The sequence below is a fragment of the Ovis aries genome, chromosome 8, assembly GCF_016772045.2.
Source record: "Ovis aries strain OAR_USU_Benz2616 breed Rambouillet chromosome 8, ARS-UI_Ramb_v3.0, whole genome shotgun sequence".
NCBI classification, from domain to species: Eukaryota; Metazoa; Chordata; class Mammalia; order Artiodactyla; family Bovidae; genus Ovis; species Ovis aries.
In genome coordinates, this window is record NC_056061.1 from 47308619 (window position 1) to 47332949 (window position 24331).

Consider the following 24331-nt stretch of genomic DNA (forward strand, 5'->3'; position numbering starts at 1 on the left):
AACAGGAGGGAATATTTGCAATTTATATATCTGATAAGGAGTAAACACCCAGACTATACAAAGAATTCCTACAACTCAACAAGAAACCAAATAACGTGATCAAAAAACTGGCAAAGAACTTGAACAGACATTTCCCCGAAGAAGATACAAATGACCAACAAGCACATGAAGAAGTGCTCAGGGTCGCTAATCTAAGGGAAATGCAAATCAAACCACAGTGAGATACCACCTCATACTCCTCAGGATGGCGACTGTCAGAATCACAAAAACAAAAACAACAAGCATTGGCAAGGATGTGGGAAAACTGGTACCTAATGTAGTCAGATTCACAGAGAAAACAAGAAGAGTGACTGCCAAGGGCTGAGGAAGGGAAGAAATGGGAGTTGATGGGTAAAGAGTTTTCATTTTTTAAAAGATTGTTTTGATGTGGACTGGTTTTAAAGACTTCACTGAATTTATTACAGTATTGCTTCTGTTTCATGGTTTGGTCTCTTGGCCGGGAGGCATGTGGGATCTCAGCTCCCCAACCAGGGATGGAACCTGTACCCCCTGCATTGGAAGCTGAACTCTTAACCACTGTATCACCAAGGAAGTCTCCAGAGTTTTCCTCTAGCAAGATGAAAGGAGTTCTGGAGAAGGATAGTGGTGATGGCTGCACAGAAATGGGAATGTGCTTAAAGTTACTGAACAGTACACTTCAAAACAGTTAAGATGGTAAGTTTTATGTTACATGCATTTTACCACAATTTTAAAAGATACGTTTAAAAAGAGCAGTGGAACGTACGTGTAATGAATGCTGCAAAGGATTTGGGTTCAAGGTACACATAAGGCAGCCCTGACCTGCGTGGGAGGGTGGGTGAGAGAAGTTTCACTACCTGCAGAGCTGGGTGAGTACAGAGCTGGGTGAGTAGGAGTTTGCTGGGGCAGGAAAGAAGCAACGAGAAAAGCACTACAAAGTCCTTGTGAGGTGAGGGTGCTTCATTCATTTGGGATGGTTTATTAATTATCATGTAAGCATCATTTATTTCCACCTGGTTATTTCTACCTTTTTCTTTTTAAACTGAGACATAGCATACAAACAAAGATTGCAAAACCTTAAATGAACTGCTCAGTATATGTAGTACCAACACTTTGAATCAAATAATAGACAAAAGGAGTATTGCCATGCTTCCGTCCCCCTTCCTGGCCCTTTCTCTGGAGACAGTAGGGGGCAGAGGCGAGGAGACATCAACAGAGAGCTGGTCCAGAGGGAAAGAGACCAAAGAGATGTGACAGCTAAAGGAAACCGTGATCCTGAACTGGATCTTGGACCAGAAAGGAAAAAGATGTTGTTGGGACAGTCGGTGAAATCTGAATAGAGTCTCTGGATTGGCTGCCAGGGTTACAGCAGTGCCGACTTCCTGATTTGGATGCTGCATTGTGCTTATGGAGGAGTCATTGTCTTTCGAAAATATTCTCTCACGCATTTAGCGGTTGATGGGCATGATGCTGAAGTGAAGTGAAAGTCACTCAGTCGTGTCCGACTTTTTGTGACTGTGTGGACTGTACAGTCCGTGGAATTCTCCAGGCCGGAATACTGGAATGGGTAGCTGTTCGCTCCTGCAGGGGATCTTCCCAACCCAGGGACTGAGCACAGGTCTCCCACATTGCAGGCGGATTCTTTACCAGCTGAGCCACCAGGGAAGCCCATGATGCTGAAACTTGCTTTCAAATATTCAGAAAAAGAATAACAATAATTAAGTGTGTATGCAGATACCTATAGATAAAAAGGGGGAGAAAGAGAAAACACACAAATGCGTCAAAATATTAACAATCGGGATATCTGAGCTGGAGGTGATAGGGGAGTTCTATGTATTAATCTTGCACCTTTTCCAAAAGTTTGTAATTATTTCTAAGTAAGATATTTTTCAAAGATATTCTTTATGATTGAAAGGAACCCACAGGTGAGGCTGTAGGTAACACAGGTGAGATCAGAAAGGAACAGCAACTTTGTCTACCACTGAATTTGAAAAAGGAAAGTTTGGGAGAAAAGAAATTCGTAGCGTTTCCTGTTCTTTTCAGAGTGAAGTAGGCTATCCTGAAACGAACTTCCTGATTCAGCATCTGCTTGGGTTCACATGAACTAGTCATCAGACCTGGGAATCTGGGTCCCTTTTCTGGAGCACCGCCCAGCACGATTCTGAGACATATCCTAGACCAACCTTCACACCGCCCTTTGCAGCCTCAGAAAAATGAAGGATGGAGGGAACCTAACAGGATCTGGCTGACGATGACGACAAATCTGGGCAAAGTTGTAAATCCAGAAGCTGCTGAAGTGAAACTGGAAGAAACACAGGGACTCGGTGTTTTCATCCATCTGCAAGATCACCCAACGCCCCGTTCAAGTCTGGGCACGAGTCACCAGGTTTCCACATACACCTACCCCCTGAAGTGCAGTGAGCACCTGGGTGTGTGGTGCCGAGGGAGACTTCTGTAGGAAACACCTCGGGAAAATGGAGAGAGGGGAGGCCCGGATCTCGGTCATCCACGCAGGCGCTGTGCCTGATGCACGCACGTGGGTGCGGGACAGCTGTGCTGACCAGCGCGTGGCTGTTACCAGCGTTCAGGTTGGATGCCCTTGTGTAATTATATCACGTAAACAAGTTTGTTTTTTAAAAACAGATTGAAAGCTCTAAGTATAGCCTATTAGATTCTTTGGGGGAAACTGCTATAGGATTAGTGAACTCAGCTCTGTGCCCCTCAAAACTTCAGAAGCTGGATTGAGGGTGGGAGGGGGAATGTAGAGTTAGTATTAATGCATTGGTATTAGAATAAAAGCATCTAGGCTTTCTTTTCATAGTCATGAGAAAATTGTCAGATTACTTCTGTCTACAACCAAACTTATTCAAGTTTCTTAAGCAAATATGTAATGATTGGTGAAAATAATCCATTTATTGACCAAAAACATCTTTGCAAGGTGGGCAAAGGAAGAGACAAACATTGAAATTTTACTTATTTAAAAAAAGCTAAGCATCGCAACAAGCTTGGAGGGGAACAAGAGAACATTGCTAGAGTTACTTATTTTAAAAAGGGGAAAGGAAAGCAATATTATTATTATCATTGTCATTATTATTACCAACACTATTATTTTGCTTATTTGAGCTTTGAACTCATCACCCTCTTCCTGTGGGGGAAGAAAAAATCCAGCTCTCAACCCCAGTTTTCTTACTTATCCTTAACTCTCAAAATTTTACCATTGTCCTTTCTTTGATGATGATCCAGTTCATTTTCAGGTTCCACTTTTCCGAGTAGATATCTGACAACCGCCTATCTGTCCCCCAGATTATGTTTAATGCTCAAAATGAGCACAAGTGTCTGCGTTTCTCCAGTCCATCCATGGCTACTCCTGCCCACCCAGAGTTCTGGATTCACGCTGTATTTCTTCCTTCATATCCTGTTTGTCTGCCTTTACCTACTCCATCCTTTCATCTCCAGTCTCTTCTTCCATGTAGGTTCCTACCTCTGTGTCTTTCTCAGTCCTTCCAGGGACCCACATCTCCCATTCATTCTACCCCTCCCCATGAAGTGGGTCTAGAACCTCCCTACTGTCCCTCCGGACTTTTCCTTTTGGTGGGATGCTGTTCCCAGACCCCTCCTGGAAAGGTCCTCCTTGCTTTCGTTGATGTGCATATCTCTGGACCATCTTCCCCTCCAGTTAGCTCCATTCCTGCCCACACCCATCCTCAACACTGCTGTTAGAGTTCTAGCCCCAGCCCTCATTCCTCTTCACTTCACTTTACCAGAGTGCTTTTTCCCTCCTCCCACATCCCAGGATCAGCTCTTCCCTCTGGTTGTTCCTCACTCTCCCCATTCGCTCATGCAGGTGATCCATACATCTTGAATATCTCTGAATGTCTTTCAGTAGACCCCTTCCTTTTGGTCTTAGTCCCATTCCATGTGTTGGTTTGAGCTCTTATCATCTTGTTCCTGGATCTCTGCTACTGTCTCCATATCCTCTGGCCCCTTCATGCTGCCGATGCTATGTTCTTTTCTAAAACCAAAACTGATTATGCCCCTCTGACAGCTGGCAACTGGTCGTTGAAAGCCACCCAGCCAGGCTTTCCTGTATCTCTGAGCATCTTTGAAGACACAGATAAACTCAGAGCATTTCCTACAGTGCATTGATTTTAATAAAAGATTTTGAGTGTGGGAGAAGAAATTTTAGTCCTAATGGACACCAAATTATTTAAATAAGATTGTATAGTAAAATCAGCTCCTGTTCATCATAGAGGCAACAGAAGTTTTGTTGAATTAACATATAACAAGAGATTTCACAGACACGCTATGCTTGGAGAAGAGCATTTGGGGCCATTTTCCAGGATTCCTAGCTGTTAGCATCCTATCTCTGCCATTTTACAAGCACGTCCCTGGAAAGTTGAAGAGGCATTGTGCCCTATGGATAAAATTAAATCTTCATGCTTTTGATCCACGTCCACCTCTCTAGTCTTATATTGTGCTACTGGCTGTTACTTTTAACATCCTACAGTTCTTGAACTTTCACTATCCCAATTTCCCTGCCGAGAATAACCTTCCAACCTCTATGTTTGACAAAATCTCCTTGTCCTTCAGAATCAAGGAATCAGGGAATGTATGAAAGAAGTGAAGGCAGGCAGGTAAGTGATTGCTTTCTAACAGATAAAAGGTTTTGGCCAATGAGAGAGGGTAGGAAGGAGAAACATATTTCTCAAAAGCCTTGTCATCATGACAATGGCCCTTCCTGGCTGCAGTACCTGAGGGCTCCTTGTTGGCTGTCACAGCAGGCAGTGTCTTCCATAACTTTCTGATCTAACTTTCTTGATGTCATAATGTCTTAAGTCCTTCTTAAGACTCCAACACATGGATGGTTTGGTCAGACCAAAGTCCACCCTCTGGGGATACTTTGGTGTTGAGTGTCCAGCCACTTTTCCTCCTCTCTGAATCCTTCCCAGCCTTGATGTTCAACTCAAATTCCATCTTCTCAGTGAAAACCTTCCTGGCTGTTTCAACCCTCATAAAAAAAATTTTTTTCCCTCTTAACACCTACAACACTTAAGTTCTTATTAGAATTTAATTACACACATCTTGAATTTTATAACTTTTATTGGATTTCTTTATTGCAGAAGTAATACATTTATATTAGAGAAAAAAAAAACAGTTAAGCAAAAAGAAAAACCACTCATAAGCTCTACTTTAACACTGGCTGTATATCCTTCCACACTTTCTTTCTATGGCCACTTAGACAGTTTTTCCACTTTGGGGATCATACTGTTTTGCAGTTTTTAAAGAAAATGTACTAATAAAGCACTAAAATACCAATATATATACTTTTTCAATGTTATTTTTTATGAATCTGTGATATTCACTTTTATATATAAGCCACCACTAATTCAGCCAATCCTCTGCTGTAGGCGTTTAGATTTTTCCATTTCTTTTTTGCCATCATACAAAAAATCTTTTTGTATATTCTTAATTTTTTCAATAGTATAAGTTCTAATAAATATCATTTATATGTAAATAATTTTAAACCTTAATATAAGTAATGCATGAAATGATTAATAAAATTAATTAAATATAAAATCACATTTGTCCACTGTTTCATTTATGTTAGCTTTGACTTTCTACCTAAATTTAAGTGTCTTAAGGATAGGATCTAGCATTTTCTAATTTTTCCTCTCTCATCAGCACAACAGATATTCAACTGTGCCTGAAGAAGAATTAGTTTATTTCTCTTAAATTTTTAGATAATAGTGGCATCAATTCTTCATTGTAAAAGAAGATCTTCGGGTATGTTACCATGGATAATGATGTAGGAACATTTTTTCCTCCTAAGGACTATTTCCAGTCCTTCTTAGGAACTGAGGTGAACTTTGGGGGAGATAAAGATGTGATAAATAAGACGAATGAGTAGTTAAAAAGCAAGAAGGCTGCCAGCTAAATTTAACAATAGCTAGCAGTAAAATTTCTGCATGGTCCTAGTTACTCTGAAAAATGACAACACTCTCTAGTTTGGAATACATTGATTATTTTTCAAAACTTGTATGAGAGTTTATATGATGAGGAATAAGTCTTCTTGGCAATGTTATGTCCATAAAGACTCTAGTAGTGACCCTCAAACTCCATCTGAGCTGCCCAGTAGTCCTGCTACATTGTGCTGGACTATGGGGCAGTCCATGGGGTCGCTAAGAGTCGGACATGACTGAGTGACTTTGCTTTCACCTTTCACTTTCATGCACTGGGGAAGGAAATGGCAACCCACTCCAGTGTTCTTGCCTGGAGAATCCCAGGGACGGGGGAGCCTGGTGGGCTGCCGCCTATGGGGTCGCACAGAGTCGGACACGACTGAAGCGACAGCAGCAGCAGCAGCAGTCCACTTTTCCTCTCTCCTCCAACTCCTACACCCTTCCCTTCTCCACCATCAGCTGATGACCTCACTTCTCAATCTCCTAAGAAAATAGAATCAGCCAGACAAGGACTCCTGGCATCTCCCGCCACCCCAGACCAGCCTCCCTGAGCATCTCTGCCTGAGCCACCTGCCTTCCTCTCGTGGGGGATGAACTGACCCTACCTGACTCAAGAACTTCACTCTAGAAGTTGTCCACTCTCTCTTGACTTCAACAGTTTCCCCTCTTGACTGGATTATTCTTACCAACAAGGTCTAATTTCTCCCATCACCCTCTACCCATGTCTCCATTTTGTCTTTCACAGCAAAGCTCCTTTAGAGAGTGCCTCACACCCACTGCCTCTACTTCCTCTCCTCCCAGTATCTCCCAGACTCACTTCAGCCAGGGTGAGTCCATATCACTCGCTGCTGTCAAAGACACCAGCGCTCTTCAGATCATTAAAAGTCAGTGGGGGGACTTCCTGGGTGGGGTCCAGTGGTTAAAACACTGAGCTTCTGATGAAGGGAGCAACAGTTCCATTCCTGGTTGGGGAACTAAGATCACATATACCCTGTGGCACAGCTGAAATAAACAAAAAATAAATAAAATATTCAACTTAGAAAAAAGTCAATGGTATGTTCTCATCAATAAGACCTCTCAAAGCGCTGGCACAACTGATTAGCCCCTACTTCTCAAAACATCCACTTTCACTTGGTTCTAGGGTGCTACGCTGCCCACTCCCCTACTCTCACTGTTGCTGTTTCTCAGTCACCCTGGCCAGATCCTCATTTTATTCCTCTTCTGACCTCTAAATGCTGCCCTGCTCCAGGGCTTATCCTCAGACCTCTTCTCTTCTCCACCCACATTCCCAGATTTTCTGTGTTGATGACACACAGATTTCCAACTCTAGTCTAGATCTCTCTTCTGAAGTCTCAGTCTCCCATGTTTAATTGTTTACTCAGTGTTTTCACTTAGACGTCAACAGGTGTCTGAAGTTTGGTGGTTAGTTGGTTGGTTGATGATTTAGTCGCTAAGTCATGTCAGACTCTTGCAACCCCATGGACTGTAGCCTGCCAGGCTCCTCTGTCCATGGGATTTCCCAGGTAAGAATTCTGGAGCGGGTTGCCATTTCTTTTCCAGCAGATCTTCCAGATCCAGGGATCAAACCTGGGTCTCCTGCATTGCAGGCGGATTCTTTACCAACTGAGCCACCAGAGAAGCCTGAAGTTTACTTACTTTCTCCAAATGCAAACATTTGAACTTCTCCCTCCCCATTACCTGTTTCTTCTGTAGCCCTCCCCATCTCACAAAATGGAATTTCTGTTAATCAGCTATTTAGGCCAAAGTCTAGAATTTCCTTTGACTCCTTATTTCTCTCACATCCCACAGCTGAATCAGTCAGTCGCATCTGGTTTACTTTGAACATATATCTAGATTCCATTTACAGCTATTATTGCAGTCGGAATTACCATCACCTCCCTCTTAGCCTATCTCAATAGCCTCCTAAGTGCTCTCCGTGTTCACACTCTTGTTGTCTCCTCCATTTGCCAAACAAAATGCTTTTTTAGGAGTCAAGGCCAGACAGGGTCCTTTCTCTGCAGAACCCCCTGTAAATTTCACCTAAACTAAAAGCCTGGCTAGCTTTCTGGCATCGTCTCCTGCTACTCTGCTTCCTGCTCTTCTGCATCAGGCACTGTGGCCTCTTTGCTGTCCCTGACCACCCTACCTTAGACCTTTGCACCTGCTTTTCCCCATGTGTGAAAAGCTCTCCCCCAAGATAGCTCTGTTCTCTGCTCATTTATGTCTCAGATTTATATATATATATATATATATGGTCAAGTAGTATGTTTTTTATATATAAATATATATTTGGTTCATTGTCTGTCTCTCTCCCCCACCCCAATCTCATCACTAGAATGAATTCTGCATGCCAGCTCATAGAACAGTGCCTGCCACAAAGAGGTGGCTTAACAATTACTGAACAAAACACCACTCAAAACTATTCAAATCTCACCAGTTCTTCCAGGTGTTACTTGTGCAGTACTGAGCTGAGATTTTATGGCTTATATATACTTCAAAACATCTGGTTTTGAAATAATAAATCTCAGGCATAATTTTGAGGAATTCGCCCCGTGAGTAGAACTCAGAACTTTCTTAACAGAAATTTCCTCCAGTGTTTTGCCTCCTTTTGTCTTTGATATTCTCCCTCTAAACATCTTACTCCATTCTCTCTCATCTGATTTTAACTTTGCCCTGCTACGTCTTGTTCAAGGTACAGCATTTCAAATTCTGCCTAAGCAAAATGATTATATCTTTTCAACATCCTTAGATCCTTTAAGAGGGATGCTGGAGAATGAGAAAATCAAAGACTTGAGAACCGCTCACTTTTTTCTTCTGTCTTCCTTTGTTCTTTTTGTTTCCTGCATATTTTAATCTTTCCTGTTTTATTTTATAAAATCAAGATTTATGGGGACAAAAATTACTGACTTCAATACTATGGTACAAATTATTGTCTCTGGAAATCATATCCTGCCTTTAAGAAACATATCACAGATGAAGCCCCTATTCTGGATCAGCACACACATCTAATTAGGTAAGAAGAAAAGTATATCAAGAAAGGTTGAAAGTTGTAGGCATGGGGAATAAATTGACTTCTACTCAAGTTACCACCATGAATATACAGAGGAAAGGACCTGCATCTGTTTCACATTGTAAAAGCCTTAGTGCCCAGAGCAGCATTTCAAGCCCAGGGGATGGCCGACAAATGTTCATGACAAGGATGCTAAGGCCATCCACAGCCTGACCTCTGCAACAGTTCTGATAGAGTGTCCGGTTCTTGATTTACCATCTTAATTTTATGTGATTCTGAATATGCTTTACAGGCTTTAATTCAAATTACCCACTTCTGACTTTGAAAATGAAATAGCTAACTGCCTACCAGACTTCCAGCTCCTCCAGGGCAGAGATTTTGTCTGACAGAAGCCCATGATTGCAGTCCCAGACATGACTTAGAGGTCAATTCTTTCTAATTCCACCTCCCTGAATAACTAAATGAAACAACCTATAATAGTTGCACCTCTAATTGCTGTCCCGTCCCATACTTGAGAATTTCAAACTAAGAAAGCTCCCCTTCTGAGTCTTTGGCAAATAGGCTAATTGGAATGACCTAATAGCCTTTCTTGTATCCATATCCAACCTGGACCAGAAACACGGTGGCAAGATCCGTTTCCACCAGCCACTCCGCCCCAACCCCACCCTCTCACCACAACCTATGCCAACCTCCACCCTCAACAATCTACTCTGATGCACCCAACTCCATTCACAGCTGGGTGGCCACAATTTGTTTTCAAAACAAATTAATCTACTCCACCCTCCTAGCGATCTTCTCAAGCCTGGCACTTAGGAGAAAACATTGCTTGGTTCTACTAAAAAGCAAAGTTATCACATTGACACTCACATGCTTACAAGAAGGAGGAATGCAGAAACATCACTGTTCAGAAGACTATAAGAAATGGCCCCGCCAAGGCAGATCATCAGAATTCTGTCCTGACCCTGAGGCCAGGTAGGAACCTCTCAGATGCCAGGATATTTTGTCAAAAGGAGCACAAGATTCATCGAATCAGGGGACTGAGGGCTGCTCCTACCCCTGGGACTGCTGTTCATCCGAAAAGTAGAGATGCTAGCAGAGGAAGATACCCAGTGTGGGTCTCGACCTATTCCAGGAGGCTCTGCAATGCTGCTAGAAAAATTACCTTGGCCCCTTCCGCTTCCTTGCAGCCATTGGTTAGCTTTCCACGCAGACGTTCAAAATGGGGCCTTTGAAAACTCTGCCCTCAAACGAAGGTGGTTCAGAGCAACACTTTGGCTGATATCACAAGACTCCCAGGGCAGCGCTTCGCTGCTTCCTCAGCATATGCCAGTGCCCATTTTACAGGGGCGATTTATGGTCCTTCTCTCAGTAGAGCGAGCCAAAGTTTTATAATCTTCATTAAAAATCAGCACCACATGTAATAATACAGAATACTGCCTGTACACAAGGGGGCCAAGTTATAGGTGTTCAGGGAAACGTGGCAGAATTTCTTGGCCTTCGCAGGCGTAAAGTTGCAGGCACCAGCACTATACTAACACAACCTCCTTTTATTGCAAATGTTCCTTCAGTCGAAGTCCTAATTACTTTCTGTAAAACCCTAACCACCATCAAGCTTTCTTCCGACAGGGCAGCCGCGCGATGGCCTTCAAGTGCAGCAGCAACACCCTGGCGGCCTCTCGAGTGGGCTGCGGGGGAGGGGGCTGGAACCCAGCAGGACTGGGGCAGCAGCTGCGAGGTAGGCTCTTGGGTGAGCTTCGCAATCGCACGCGCCCCTTTTCAAACCCTGGCGTGTGGACTTAGAGGCCACCTCGGTGGGACAGGCGGAGGCCCTCCTGGAAAGGATTCAAAAGTCAGTATCAACGTTAGGTCAGAGGCTACTCTTTCTCACCCCGTCTGCTCCCAACAGGGGGACCGGTCAGCTTTGAGGGGCCCGCAGAGCATCTTTTCCTGCCCCTTCTTGGGAAACCGCTAGGCAAGCCCGGAAACCCAGGTCTCGAGGTCCCACTCCCCTTCCAGGGTCTAGTGCCCCGGCTCTGCCCGCTCCCCACGTGACACACCAGCCATCACCTCTCCAACCACCCCTCTCGCCCCCAGTCCTGGCCTTTCAAGGCCCCTGGGCGAGTCGCCGGCCAGGCCGGACCGACCAGGCGGCTAGGAGAGCCAGGAGCAAGGGGCTCTCCAGGCCGCGCGGCCGCACAAAGCGGGGAGAGCAGCAGCGGCGGCGGCGTGAGGCGCGCCCCCTCCCGCGAGTAGGCCGAGCGCGCGCCCGCCCCCTGTCCCTCCGCCCTAGCCCCCGGAGCGCCATTCGCGGAGCGGCTTACGCTAGTCGCCGGGCGTACGGCGCCCCAGCGGCCGGGGAGGTGCGCTGCCCGGCTCCCGTAAAGTTATTGTGAATGGGGAACGGGTGACGTCAGCGCCGAATGTCAACAATGTAGCGATTGAGAGTGTGGGCGTTCCGGGGAGAGCGCGAGCCGCGCGGCGAGGAGCAAACAGCGCCGAGCAGCCGCCGCCTCGCCAGCAGCAGCAGCAGCAGCGGCAGCAGCGGCAGCGGCGACCGTGCACGCCCGGGCTGCGGTCGCAGCAGCGCTAAAGCCAGCGCCCGCCGCCGCCCTCGCCACCGCGCCTGCCCACTCCCGCGGCCGCCGGGCTCTCGCTTTCTCCCCGGCCTCCCCTCGACCCTTCCCCTCCCCCTTCCCGCCACTCTCGGGGGGCTGGGGACGAGCTGCCATGTGATGCGCCTCCCCTCGGTGAGCCTTCGGTGACCCCCACCCCTCCCCGATCCGCCGACCGCCGGGAGGGGGCTGCGGGCTGGGAGGACGCGGGCAAGAGGAGACGGAAAAGAACGCAAAGTTCTCTGGCGAGGTGAGTCCGTGGCCCGCGAGTCCCGGGCCCCCGCGGCGGGGCAAGTTGGCCGGGGAGGGGGCGCGGGGGGAGCGGGCTTGCGGGACTGGCGGGGAGGCGTGAGGAAGCGGCGCGGGAAGGGAGCCGCGGCTGCGGGGTGCGCACGCAGCCGCCAGCCGAGCGCCCTGCCCGCTTTGATGGCATTTTCTAGGAACGGGAAGGGGGTGGGAGCTGAGCAGGCGGACGCGCGGCTGCGGCCGTGCGCTCTGTCGCCCGGCTGTTTACGGCGGGCGAGGAGGCATTGTATTTTGCTCGCGTCGACGGGTGTTTTGGAACAGCAGGGGGAGGAGGAGCAGAGGGTAATAAGTCAGGCGTGGGGCGGGCGGGCTGGAGGGAGGCGCGCGTCCGCGCGACCGGAGCAGCTGTCAGACCCACGGCCCTGCACTCGGGCCCCCAGCCCGCGATCGCGGTGCCAGGCCGGGCGGCCTCCTCCCAGCTCGCGGCGTCCGCGACCCGGGCTGCTCCGCGAAGCTTTGCGCTCGGCTGTCAGTCGCCGCCGGGTAGCTGAGACTACAGCGACTGGCGAGGTATCAAAGCCCAAGTTTAGGGTCCCGGGAAGAGGCAGCCCGGGGACTCTCGGCGCAGACCTCGGGCTGCGCGCTGGGTACGATCGCTATTAGCCAAGGACCAGGTCATTGGCATGAGTCCCGGGGAGCTCGAGCCGAAAGGCTCGTGCCTTCAGACAGAAAAATCTTGCACCTTCCTCTTCCACGATTCTGCATGAAATCAAAGTGCAACACACACCCCCTCTTCTCCCTGCCTGCACTTCAGTCTGCAAACCCCTTTTGGGCTCCACCTAGGAGAGTTTATCCAGGGGACACCGCTCCACCGCCCCCTCGCCGAGGCGCCCTGTAGGGTCTCGCAGTTTTTCTCCTCTCACCCGGTGAGTGCTCAGGAGCCGAGCACCCATGGAGAGGGAGGCGGGCGGCGCTCCTTGGACTACCCTAGCTGCCCGCGAGAAGGGACTCGAGTGAGCACCTCGGCGACCTCGGTTTGGCCGGGGATTTGCAAGAATTCGGACCGTGGGAGGAAGCGGACAGGGCCGGGTGTGTGCGTGTGAAAGGGACCGCGCACCGCAGGCTTCCAGGGTCGTGGGCGCGCGAGGTATCTGCAGCACCGTCTCGCATGTAGGCGAGTTTGATAACTTGGGGGGAAGTTCCCGCACCGCCGTCAGATGGTTTTTGTCTGTGGCCGGGGAAGGAGCGCTTCGCAATTTGCCTGTCTGGTCACCGTCGTCTCGATGACCCGTGACCCCTGCGAAACAGGAGGGACGAGGGCGCCCAACTCCGGGCAGAGCTGCGCACTCTCGGCCGCCTGGCGAAGGGAGCGGCGGGACGCAGCGTTCCTCGGCTTTCACCTTCGCGGTCTAGTGCTGCAGTCTCTCACTCCCGGTGTAAATTTCATCTGTTGAGTGTATTTAACTAAAATGAGTAATTACTTTAGATAAAAATCCTTTCCTGCCTAGTGGGAACCTTGGCGGAGATGATGCCTAATGAGATATTTTGCTTTTGTCTGTTTAGAGTAAAATTAGAGATGTTAACTCTGATAACGGTTTTCTCAGATCATTAAAATGTAACATGTAGGAAAGGCATGTTGAGCTGCGAAGGCTCTGGCTGACATGAAAGAAGCTGTGCGGGGAAAGGCTGCCACTCGGTTGGTGGAGGGGCTATTTTGGTAAGGCAGCGGTGTCTCGCTTACAATGTGAGATTGCCCCACCCTGGTGCTCCGGCAGCTCGCAGCTTGTGAGTAAACGGCGGTTTTCATTCTTACAGGTAATAATAAATGTGAGTCAAAATGACATCTTGTTAGAATTAGCCTTCAGTCTGTAAGAGAGATGGCTAAATAACAGTGTTGCATTCAAACTGCTCTCGTAAAAGGCCTGTCAGCATTTCCGTTATAAATGCAGTTTTTCAGGAGTTTATAATTTCACCACAAAACTTTTGAGTGGCTGAAATGTTTAGTGTTCTGCTTTTAAAAAAAAATGCGATAATTGCCCACTTCCATCCTGTTTGCTGTTCCTGAAACTTGAATATCATTCAGATGAGCGTCCCAGAAACAGAAAACACAACCGTGGAATAGAGAAGTTTTGTTAGAATATACTTTATTTGTGCCGAGTAATATTTTCTTTTTGGATTTTGGAAGGCTTTACGTTTGCCATTTGGTAATCATTAATGTGTTAATTCTGGTATCTGTCAGTTCTGCAGGTGGATTGAAATGTCAGTTCGTGTTGTATATGCCAGGATTACATGGAAGAGCATTCTCCTCATATATGTGTCTGTGAGCTCATAGCTAAATTATATGCACATCTGTTAGTTACTTATCAGTTCTTTGTATGTTGCAGGCGAAGATCTGCAATAAAGGAGAAGTAAGGCAGAAAGAAAGGGAGGGAGTCAGGGACCCCCTTTTCCCCACCCCCATAACTTTTCAGCATTTCTAGTGCCTGAGAGAAAGCCATTCATTTTCTTTCTTTTGAATTATGCCTTTGACTCAGTGTCTTCAGGCCAGTCCCTTTCAGTCACTCACCTCTGGCTGCAGTGTGATGAGGGGCTTAATTATTTGTAAACTGCTCTGACATCCCTGGATGAAAGGCACTGCAAAAGTGCAAAGTATTGTTATCCCGATATGGAATTTAATAATCCATTACAGTTCATCAGGAAAATGCACTTTGCAGCGATGGTGGGAAATGTTCCCACCTGATAGAGGGTAATAATAACTGCCTAAAAGTAGGGTCAGATTACAGATGAGACAATTAACTCTAGCCATGTGCTCTTCAATTTGTTGCAATTCATTTAGTGATCAAAGTAAGTCGCAGAGAGCCAGATGGTCAGGTTCACATCTCTCCTAGGCCAGCCCTTCACTTCTGAGCCCACTGTCTGCACAAGCAACAGGACTTACTCATTAGTGCTTGTGAACTGTTCCTCGGAATTTGTGATCGAGGCTCCTGGGACGCTGACAAAAGGGCTCAGGCCAGTCTGTATTGTTGAGAGCAGTTTAATTTTACTTGGATTAACTCATGCTTAGTGTCTCTGGGATGGATCCAGCCTTAACAAGGGAAGAGAGAGATCCTAGTGGCTCTCTAGCTCAGCGGGGCTGGGCTTCACTGCCCTACTTTTTTGTCTACCTCAGATTTCAGGGGGTGCAGTGTCTGGCTTCTCGAAAATGTTGGCTTATACTCAGATACATAAATACCCTCCTGTCTGGCTGAGGGGTGGGGAGCAGGACCAGCTTGGTGGGCACGTGACCTGCACCATTGCCCAGGCCCCCTCCCCTCTCAGAAGGACCTCACACATGGTTTAATCTTCTGCTCTTGTTCTTCTTGAGATCCTTAATAATTCTGGAACATGGGGCCCTTCATCTTTATTTCACACCGTCTTGAAGAGGAGGGGGCATGGCGTGGAGTGGCAGGCAACCACTGCACCATCTCAGCTACTTGTCATCAGGCAGGAAGGGGTGGGAATAGTGGCTTTGTGTCTCCACACTGTCTGATTTTTCTGAGGGAAGCTGGATATCAGGGTTTTGGTGTGGAATCCCCTACTTTCTAAATATTTGCTCACACTTTTTTTAATAACACCAGGCAGAAACATTATAAGTGCCGGAGCTGGCCTGTAGACTGTCTGGCTGCCCATTACTGAGTGAGCTAGAACATCTTACTGTTTAATATTTCTGTTTTTGTCTATTTTCTAAAGGCCTGACAGATCGTAGATGATTTTTGAGTCTACCCCAAGTGAATGGTTAACTGTGGTCAGGAAAATTGAAAAAGGGAAAAAACCCCAAACTGAATCAAATGAAATCAACACTGAGTCCCACTCAGGGATTGATAGCTTTCTTTTTAACAGAGAATACAATGTGAAAGGCCATATAATTAATACCAAGGGCACCGTATAATACTCCGCAGGTAAATAATCTATTTCTTTGGGTCACCTGCCCTCTGTTTAATTGTTATTGACCAGATCAGGTAACATGGCTGTTTAATGCCTGAGGACTCCTCCAGGAGAATTTGACATTTGCCAGCACCCACTAAAACAATAGCTGTGATTTGTTGAATGTTCACCATGTGCCAGAAACAGTGCTGACTCCTTTCCCTGAACATGGACTCCTCGTTTCCTTCCTTGACTCATCGAGGCAACCCTGAGAAGCAGGCATTGTGCCCATTCTACAGAAGAGAAAGGTTCTCATTGGAAAGGATTTCATCAGAAGGCAGTGTGTATTGCCCTGACTGTCTAAAGGTTATTTCCCTGTCTTGTATACACAGTCTAGCCCAGAGTCAATGACTGGGCATGGCGTTGGGGGTCAGAGCACGCAGAGAACCCAGGCTCTACCCTAGAGTACAAGGAATAGGGAACAATGTAAGATGCAACATAATCTGTCAACATCTGTGACTCATACAGCAAGCACTGCATCTGCCTCCCTGTCTCCTTTCCGTGTCAGGAAGGTTCCAGTGACATAGGACCCTCTCAGAGGCACAGGCAGTTCAGAAGTCAGGGCTGGTTGCAAAAACTGGCATTACTCTGGAGAAGAAAAGAAGCTTTCGGCAGAGCTGAAGCCGTGTTAGGGAAAGCAGTACCAAGGCCTTTGGAATGATAGAAAATCGCTCCTGGATTGCCAATGACAGCATATGACCTATTCTTGTCCTGTTTTTAAATTTCATGTAAATATTTACACATTGTTCAAGTCAAAACTGAAACCTGCTGTAAATTAAACATTTTGTAAACTCAGATTGCCCAGAATTATTACTCATCTTTTTTTTTTTTTTTGGGTCTGTGGTGATATTTAATAGAAAAGTAATTCTTTCTTTGTCAATTTAAGGTTTTTACTACCCCCAACCTTTTTTTTCCCCTTGTTAATTTCAAGTGTCAGTTTCTCTAAGACTGAAACTTACTCTCACCATCAGCATGCTACTCAGCTTCCCTAAAGCTGGAAGTCTCAGAAGCACCAGTGTGTCCTTTTCAAGGACCATTTCTTTTCTAAAGAATATGGAAATTGAACCCGGTCCTACCAGTGGCACTACTTCAAAAATCAGGCAGGAATGTTGCTTTTGTTTTTCCTTGAGCTACTTTTTTCCAAAATAATAAATCTTCCCAATCTGAAAGCATTTCACGTACTTCTTCATCCTCGTCATTGGAATTACAGCCAAAATGTCTCTCAGTCTTCCCTAGTGACCTCGTAATCACGGCTTCTCCAGCATATTACCCTGGTTAACTTCCCTTTTGTTCCTCAGCCTGATTATAAATTGGCCTTTGGTTCTGAGATGTGTCATTTGCCTCCCTGACCTCTGTGCTCCGCTCCTGGTGGCAGGAGGACGCGGCACTGATGCCCCTGCCCGTGGCTGCCTGGTTACTGGTCCCCTCTCCTGCTTGTGTCAGCTTTCACCTTCCCTTTTCCCAAGCATTGCCATCCTCCTATTTCCAGTTTTCCCATACTTCTCATGGTGATTATCTTCATTTATTCCCAAGCCTACAGCTGGCATGTGGACAAACTCCAGCTAGTGCAGAGGGAAGCGTTCTGCATTTCCAAGTCCGTTGTCAAAACTCCAGTCTTATTCCATCCTTTTGTCTCTCCCTCGCCACTTTCTGTGGATGCTTCAGGAGTTTCCTCAGGCCGCATGTGTCTACCCCATAGAAGGCTTAGACTTTGGAGTTTAAAGCTGGGAGAGCCCAGTGTGGCTATTCCTGTTCTTATACATAGAAAAACAAAGTCAAGGTGCTGCTCAGTGAGTTTGCCTAGTCTCCCAGGATCTACAGATTATAGGCAGGTTTTATATTATTCCCATCCTGTATTCTCCTAATTACCGGGAGCTCATGGATGGCATAAGATGGGCCAGGTGTCCAGAAATGACATTCTTTAGAGGCAAGTGGCTCATTCATTCACTAAACAGATATTAAGTATCCCTTACATGGCAGATGTAGTGCTAGGTGAACATGATGCTTTGGGAGAGCAAACCCCATCCCGGCCCTGACCTCATGAAGCACCCCATCTAGTAGGAAGGATGACATTTATCAGATAGCCACAGATGACTTATTGCAGACTCTGAGAAGGAAAGGTATTATATGCACTGGAGGATGTATTGGAGGGACGTGACCTGGTTGGGAGGTTGGGGCAGCCCTGCCCAAGGAATTTTGGAGTCAGCTGCCATCTGAACCTGTCTGAAACTAGCTAGTTTTCCCCCAGTCTCCCTAGACTGTAAAGAAGGCTGAGCGCTGAAGAATTGATGCTTTTGAACTGTGGTGTTGGAGAAGACTCTTGAGAGTCCCTTGAACTGCAAGAAGATCCAACCAGTCCATCCTAAAGGAAATCAGTTCTGAATATTCATTAGAAGTACTGATGCTGAAGCTGAAACTCCAGTACTTTGGCCACCTGATGTGAACAAAGAGCTGACTCATTGGAAAAGACCCTGATGCTGCGAAAGATTGAGGGCAGGAGGAGAAGGGGATGACAGAGGATGAGAGGGTTGGATGGCATCACCGACTCCATGGACATGAGTTTGAGTAAGCTCCAGGAGACAATAAAGGACAGGGAAGCCTGGTATGCTGCAGTCCATGGGGTCGCAAAGGGTTGGACATTACTGAGCGACTGAACAACAACAAGTCTCCCAAGCCTACTAATTCACTCCTATCTGTGGCCCTTTGGAATATTGCATAAACCATGGTATAACCTGTTGAGTCATTTTGGCCAATAATAGTTCCTGTATACAGAGTCCAGAATTGATTTATTTACCTGTGTCTTTAGAACCTGATAAAAACAGAATTAATTGCCAAGAATATTGTTTGTTTCGCTGCTGGGAAAAAAAAAATGCAAGTTAGCATTCTTATTTTGGGCATGTTGAGGGTCATTTTGACAATATTTGAGTGATTAGAAGCTGCAGGCATGCCCTCCCAGTTGTCTAATATGCGTGGGCCTGGGGGCAAGGGGCTTGAGTGAAAATGAGAGTCCAGCTGATCAGAAGCCCCTGCCTGTCCCTGGTAGGGTCTCCAGCCTCTGCAGACCCAGGCTGATTATACAGACTGTTTTTAGCACAATTTAGGAGTGCAGACAGCATCTGTGTAAAACAGACTGACTTATTATGTGCTAAAACTCCTCTATTTTCTTTTTTTCCTATGAGAGCTAACCTGTGTTGGGAGCCTTTTATGTGTTTTTCACATTAACTATTTAATTCATATAACCATCCAGAGGCAGGTGTGATCGTTAAAGACTGAGGCACGGATGTCACTTGGCTAATGAGTGGCTGAGTTGGGTTTGGACATGAGGTGTCTGATGCTGGAACCTGTTCTCTTAACCACCTGCTGGTCTGCACCCCCTCTTCCTTTTTGCTCCGTCACATCTCAGAAGTGGAAATATAGGCCATCTCACTCTATTGGATATTTTATTGACATCTATCTGAAAGATAAAATTGAAAAATAATTTCTCAGTGAGCCTGGGTGAATGCATCCTTTGTCTTTCTCCTTTCACCTAACTCACTTTCTGATAATTGCATTCCTCAGTTCTCAGTGTCCGTCTGAAGATTCAGAGGATGGAAGTGATAACATGTCAAGACACAGGAAGAATTAGAACATGAATCCTATGACTCTGTTCCCAGGGTTTTTCTGTAACTCATGCTCCTACCCTCTTGCTATGTGAAGAATTTGTTTATAGCTTTCTTTCTTTTCTTTTTTTTTTTTTCCCTACTGAGGAGTAAGTATTTCATTCAGAACCAATTCCATCAGAGTTCCTAATGAGAAATATTAGCTGCTAGTAACAGATAAAAACAGGTAACCTTTGCTCCATTCTAGTCAATTTCAGGAAGAGATTATCTTGCCAGATTAGCATGTTGCAACTGTCAACAGGAGATTTGAATGATTTTAAAGGACTCCGCTAGGCAGTTGGTTTGGTAGTGACCCTGATTGCCCTGGGTTTGCAGGGTGACTGTTTAGAATGCTGACTCAGCTGTGTCCTGGGCTGGACGTCCAAGTTGTCATCTTTAGTCAAGTGGCATTATCCTTGGAGCTGCTGGAACATTAAGCATATGCTTGAAGCTCAATTTGGGAAATGATCAAGCATATGACTGTACTGTGCTTATTTTTCAGTATTTAGTTCAAATTTTGGAGATGGCTAAATGGGGAGATGCTTAGTGTGTCACTGTTGGAGGTTTTACGTGATTAAAAAAATCAAGCAGATGAGTGCATAAAGATTTCTATGCAAACAATGATGAGCTTAAATTAAAGCTGCTGATTTAGTGTGAGAATTACTTGCACTGATTTGTAGAACATCTATAGAGGTTCAGGCTTCCATATTATGCAAATGAATGAGCCCTGAAGAGTCAAACTGTGGAAAAAAATGAAATTAACTATAAAAGATATTATTACCCGTTCAGCAAGTGGAAAATGTAGACTTACTTAGAGTTAACCCTTTTCATGTACCTCCTTGAGAAGATTGGCATTGGGGTGATGATCTCGACCGCACTGTAAGGAAGCCATGCAAGGCTTGCTCTTAGTCCTCCCAGTGTCCGCTTTCTATCCTGACTTCACTCTCTGCTCTGCTCCCTTTAGGCCAGCCAGTGCACTTAACCAGTCCCCTCCTTCCCTTTCAAAACCAATCTCAGAAAAGGATTTTATGAAAACTGTCTTTTGTTGTTGTTTAGCTGGGGAGTGTTGTGTCCGACTCTTTGGGACCCCATGGACTGAAGCCTACCAGGCTCCTCTCTCCATGGCGTTCTTCAGGCAAGGATACGGGAGTGGGTTGCCTCCTCCAGGCGATTTTCCCAACCCAGGGATCGAGCAGCAACAACCTAGTGTATTACTTCTTTCTGAAACATCAGCTTATGAATAGGAGATAAAGTGAAAGAAGTAAAAAACCCTAGCGATGGGGCTAGCAGAATCTCAGACACTGGTAACCTGGTGATGGTAGGAAATTTCCGAGTAAAGAGAGGGCTGTATATAAATCCAACCGTGGAGACAGAATATGGACAAGCAGATTAGAATGTATAAACCACAGTAGTATTAAAAATATGAAGAGCAGATGATTTTTAATGGGATAATACGTTTGTCAGAAAGCATCACCTTTCTCTTGCCAGACACTCGATCTGATTGCATCAACCCGGGTAGCAAGATGGTGTGTTATTTGACATTTAAAGGGAGGTTCAGGGGAAAACCACTTGATCTATAACTAGGAATTTTTGTCAGTTAGTCAGTAGCAGTGAACCTGAAATACTCTATTATCCTTAAATGTTGAATTTTAAAAGAAAAAAAAAGAGAGAGAGAATGGATTTCACCCATCTGCCTCCCCACCCTACACTTCTATTGATTAAAAATTGAGTTGGTAAGTCTATTTCAAAAGTGACATGCCCCATGCTATGAGCATGACTGGTGGTGACAACTGGACATTTGGAGAGGCTGACTGTTTAATGAAATCATGCTTTTTACATTTTTATTGTTTGGGCATGTGAGATCTTAGTTCCCTGACCAGGGATAGAACCTGTGCCCTCTGCGTTGGGAGCGCTGAGTTTTAACGACCTGACTACCAGGGAAATCCTAACCCGGCTGCTTTTATTTTTTTTTTTATTTTTTTTTTTTCATTTAAAAAAAATTTTTTTTTTAATTTTTTTTATTTTTAAATTTTAAAATCTTTAATTCTTACATGCATTCCCAAACATGAACCCCCTCCCACCTCCCTCCCCAGAACATCTTTCTGGGTCATCCCCATGCACCAGCCCCAAGCATGCTGCATCCTGCGACAGACATAGACTGGCGATTCAATTCACATGATAGTATACATGTTAGAATGTCATTCTCCCAAATCATCCCACCCTCTCCCTCTCCCTCTGAGTCCAAAAGTCCGTTTTAGATAGACGTGTTGCCTTCTGAACACCCAGTCGTGATGAGTCTGAACTGGCTTCCATTCTACCCCTCCCCCATGCAGACTCCTCCAGCAACCATGCTATGTTGAGTTGATGGCGCCATCTAGTGTCAGTCTGTGGAAATGCCCAGCACTCATCTTTCATGCTCTGGGGGTCTGATCTCTTGGGTAGCTGCAGTACACTGTCTATAGGGGGACCTCTCCCTAATTCGTACTCGTCTTCTGTCTTCTGTTTAGTACTGCCTCTGTGCCTTTCTCTGTCCATGACGCCATTTCTTTCTGGTCTCCTCTCTCTAGTACCCTCTCTCTGTAGCTCTTCTTTTTCTTTCTGTTCCAACTCTTGGTGAATTTTTTGGAACAACAGCAACAAAATTGAAACTCATAGCTGATAAAAGATTTTCCTGATGAAATGTTATGGCATAATAGGAGAATTAACCACGAAAGGTCATATTGGAGAACCAGAGTGAAACTGCACGAAGTCCGAAAGCCTCACCTAGAAGACTGCCTCTAATTAGGTGTTTCAGTCACTCAATAATGTTTTCTTTAGTTTTTAATTGGCTTTGGAACTATTGTTATAGCATTATTTTCTCTTTCAAAACTACAAATGTAACCTCTGACTTGAATTTTAAATTTGAGACAACCTTCATGGGATATCCTAAACATCGTGGTGTTTCTGTGTGGGATGATGTGTTCTGAGTTCCGAATAATCCCTTTTCCTCTGGAGTTTTGGGTCTGGTATTAAGTGAGAGAAAGGAGGTGAAAAGATATATAGGACCTAGCCTGAGATGTGATTACACCAGGACGTTCGTGGGATCCGAATTCGTGTACAGGTTTAAGCTCCCACATCAAACAATAAATTTTAAATTTCCACTTGTGTTAAACATCTCTGCATTGTGGGTTTGAAAGTAAGTCCCCTCTGAAAAACAGGAACTGTGCTTGTCTGTTACCAGTTTTTGTGGTCGATCGGGCAACTATTTTGATTTTTGTCAGAAGGGAGGAAAAGCAGTTAAATCCAGTTAAAAACTGGTTAAAATGAACTGGCTCGTGAGATTTGAGTGCAGCTGTTCCCCACATCACAACACGGAGAGTGAATTGTTTATTACCACTCTTCAGTATTATTAGTTGTCACCACTGCTTTTTGAGCATCAGCATCTCTGCTCTGTGTCTGTTCGGGGTTTAACCTTGGAAAATAGGAGCTGTGAGGGGAGAGAGGTTCCTGTTTGTCGATTTGCATGGACCTTGTTTTTGTTTTTGCCGGGTAGGTGTGTGCGCCTTCTGTCTGCGAGAGCCATTTAGCATGTCAGCAGTTTCCTAGCAGTCGCGCGTGCTGACTCATGCAGCTGTTGAGCCCTCAGCTGGCCCCACTGTGATCGGCCCACAGCACCAGCGCCGCCTTGGAGAGCACCTCGACCATTTCGCTGCGGGGAGACTATTTTCAGATCTGTGGTTGCTGCCGAGCTGGGTTCCCTTCTCCCTCCAGCAACCAGACAGAGCTTTTATTTCCCCAGGGTAGAAAACTGGGCATATTTCTACCTTGGTGACTGTGTGAGCATCACAGTATTTCTGGGAAGCCCCTAAAGAAAACCGATTTTTTACTTCCTTTTAATTCTCTGGGGCTCTTTATAGGGAGAGGGGAGTGGGGATGAGAGCAAGAGAAAGGGGACTCTGCTGTTATTTCCTCCTTAGCACCAGAGGGAACTCTTCTGAACAGTTAACTGAGGTTTTCCTGGTGTAACCCAGACCTGAGCCACTTCTCTGCGTGTCGGGGAAGAGTGTGTGCCCGGACCGGGGCAGTGGGCAGGAGGTGTTCAGCAGCCAGCCCCACTTTGTTTTATGTGGTTCAAGTCCTTAAGTAACGACAGATTTTGTTTGTATCTGTGGCATGTTATTAAGGTTAAAAAAAACTCAAACCTGACCTCGGGTCATTTTAAAGCTGGCATGTGTTTTCAGAAATGGTTTCGCTGTTTTTGGAGTTCAGTTCTGCTTATTTTCATCAGAAAGTGAAAATGTTACTTTTTTTGAGGCTTATAAATAAACTTCCTTTTGCAGATACAAGTTGATCAGCGCATCCTAAACTTATCTTGAGAAAGCTGATTAAAGTGAGATCAGCTAGGGAAAGGAAAGCTTTATACACCCTTGTGGAGTTTACCTCCATTTTTTTTTTTTTTTTTTTTTAGCTTCAATAAGCATTCTGAAGGAGCTTTGACCAGTAATAAAGAAAAAGCCAAGCCACAGTGACTGTGTGTAACATGATGTTGATGGAAGTTCTTGGTTTCCGCCGATACAAATGACTCATCAGTATCAATAGAATTGTGACTTCTAATAATAACACAGTGCAAGACCTTCAAAACATGTGGTTTTAGCCCTAGCTGTTAGTGAAAGGTTGGAAAATATTAGTTTGAGCTTTTTTTTTTTCTGATCTCTTGATTTCACCCAAGTTTAAAGTTGTTTTTTGTAGGTGTGATGATCACACTATTGTTTTTTCATCTTACTGTTTTTAGTTTCGTTATGACCAAGTTGCCAAACTCAGATCATTTCATCGTTCAGAAATCTGTGCAGTAAGCATCTCCCGGCGGGGCTGTGTTTTGAGGGAAATGTGGCTGAAAAGCAAATC

The 24331-nt window shown here is 45.6% G+C and overlaps 1 protein-coding gene and 1 long non-coding RNA gene across 3 annotated transcripts in view; both read left to right on the forward strand.

Moving 5' to 3' along the window:
• Positions 1–269: 269 nt before the first annotated feature.
• On the forward strand, positions 270–5595 carry LOC132660240 (uncharacterized). Its single transcript, XR_009601632.1, has 2 exons — positions 270–714; positions 2062–5595. It is a non-coding gene; the product is annotated as an uncharacterized LOC132660240 (long non-coding RNA).
• A 5850-nt stretch (positions 5596–11445) lies between these two features.
• The window catches only part of BACH2 (BTB domain and CNC homolog 2), a 388486-nt gene continuing 375600 nt past the window's right edge, over positions 11446–24331 (forward strand). For both annotated transcript variants that reach the window (XM_060419566.1, XM_042253398.2), the window contains exon 1: positions 11446–11850. The gene's annotated coding sequence lies outside the window, so the exon portion shown is untranslated. The remainder of the gene's footprint in view (positions 11851–24331) is intronic.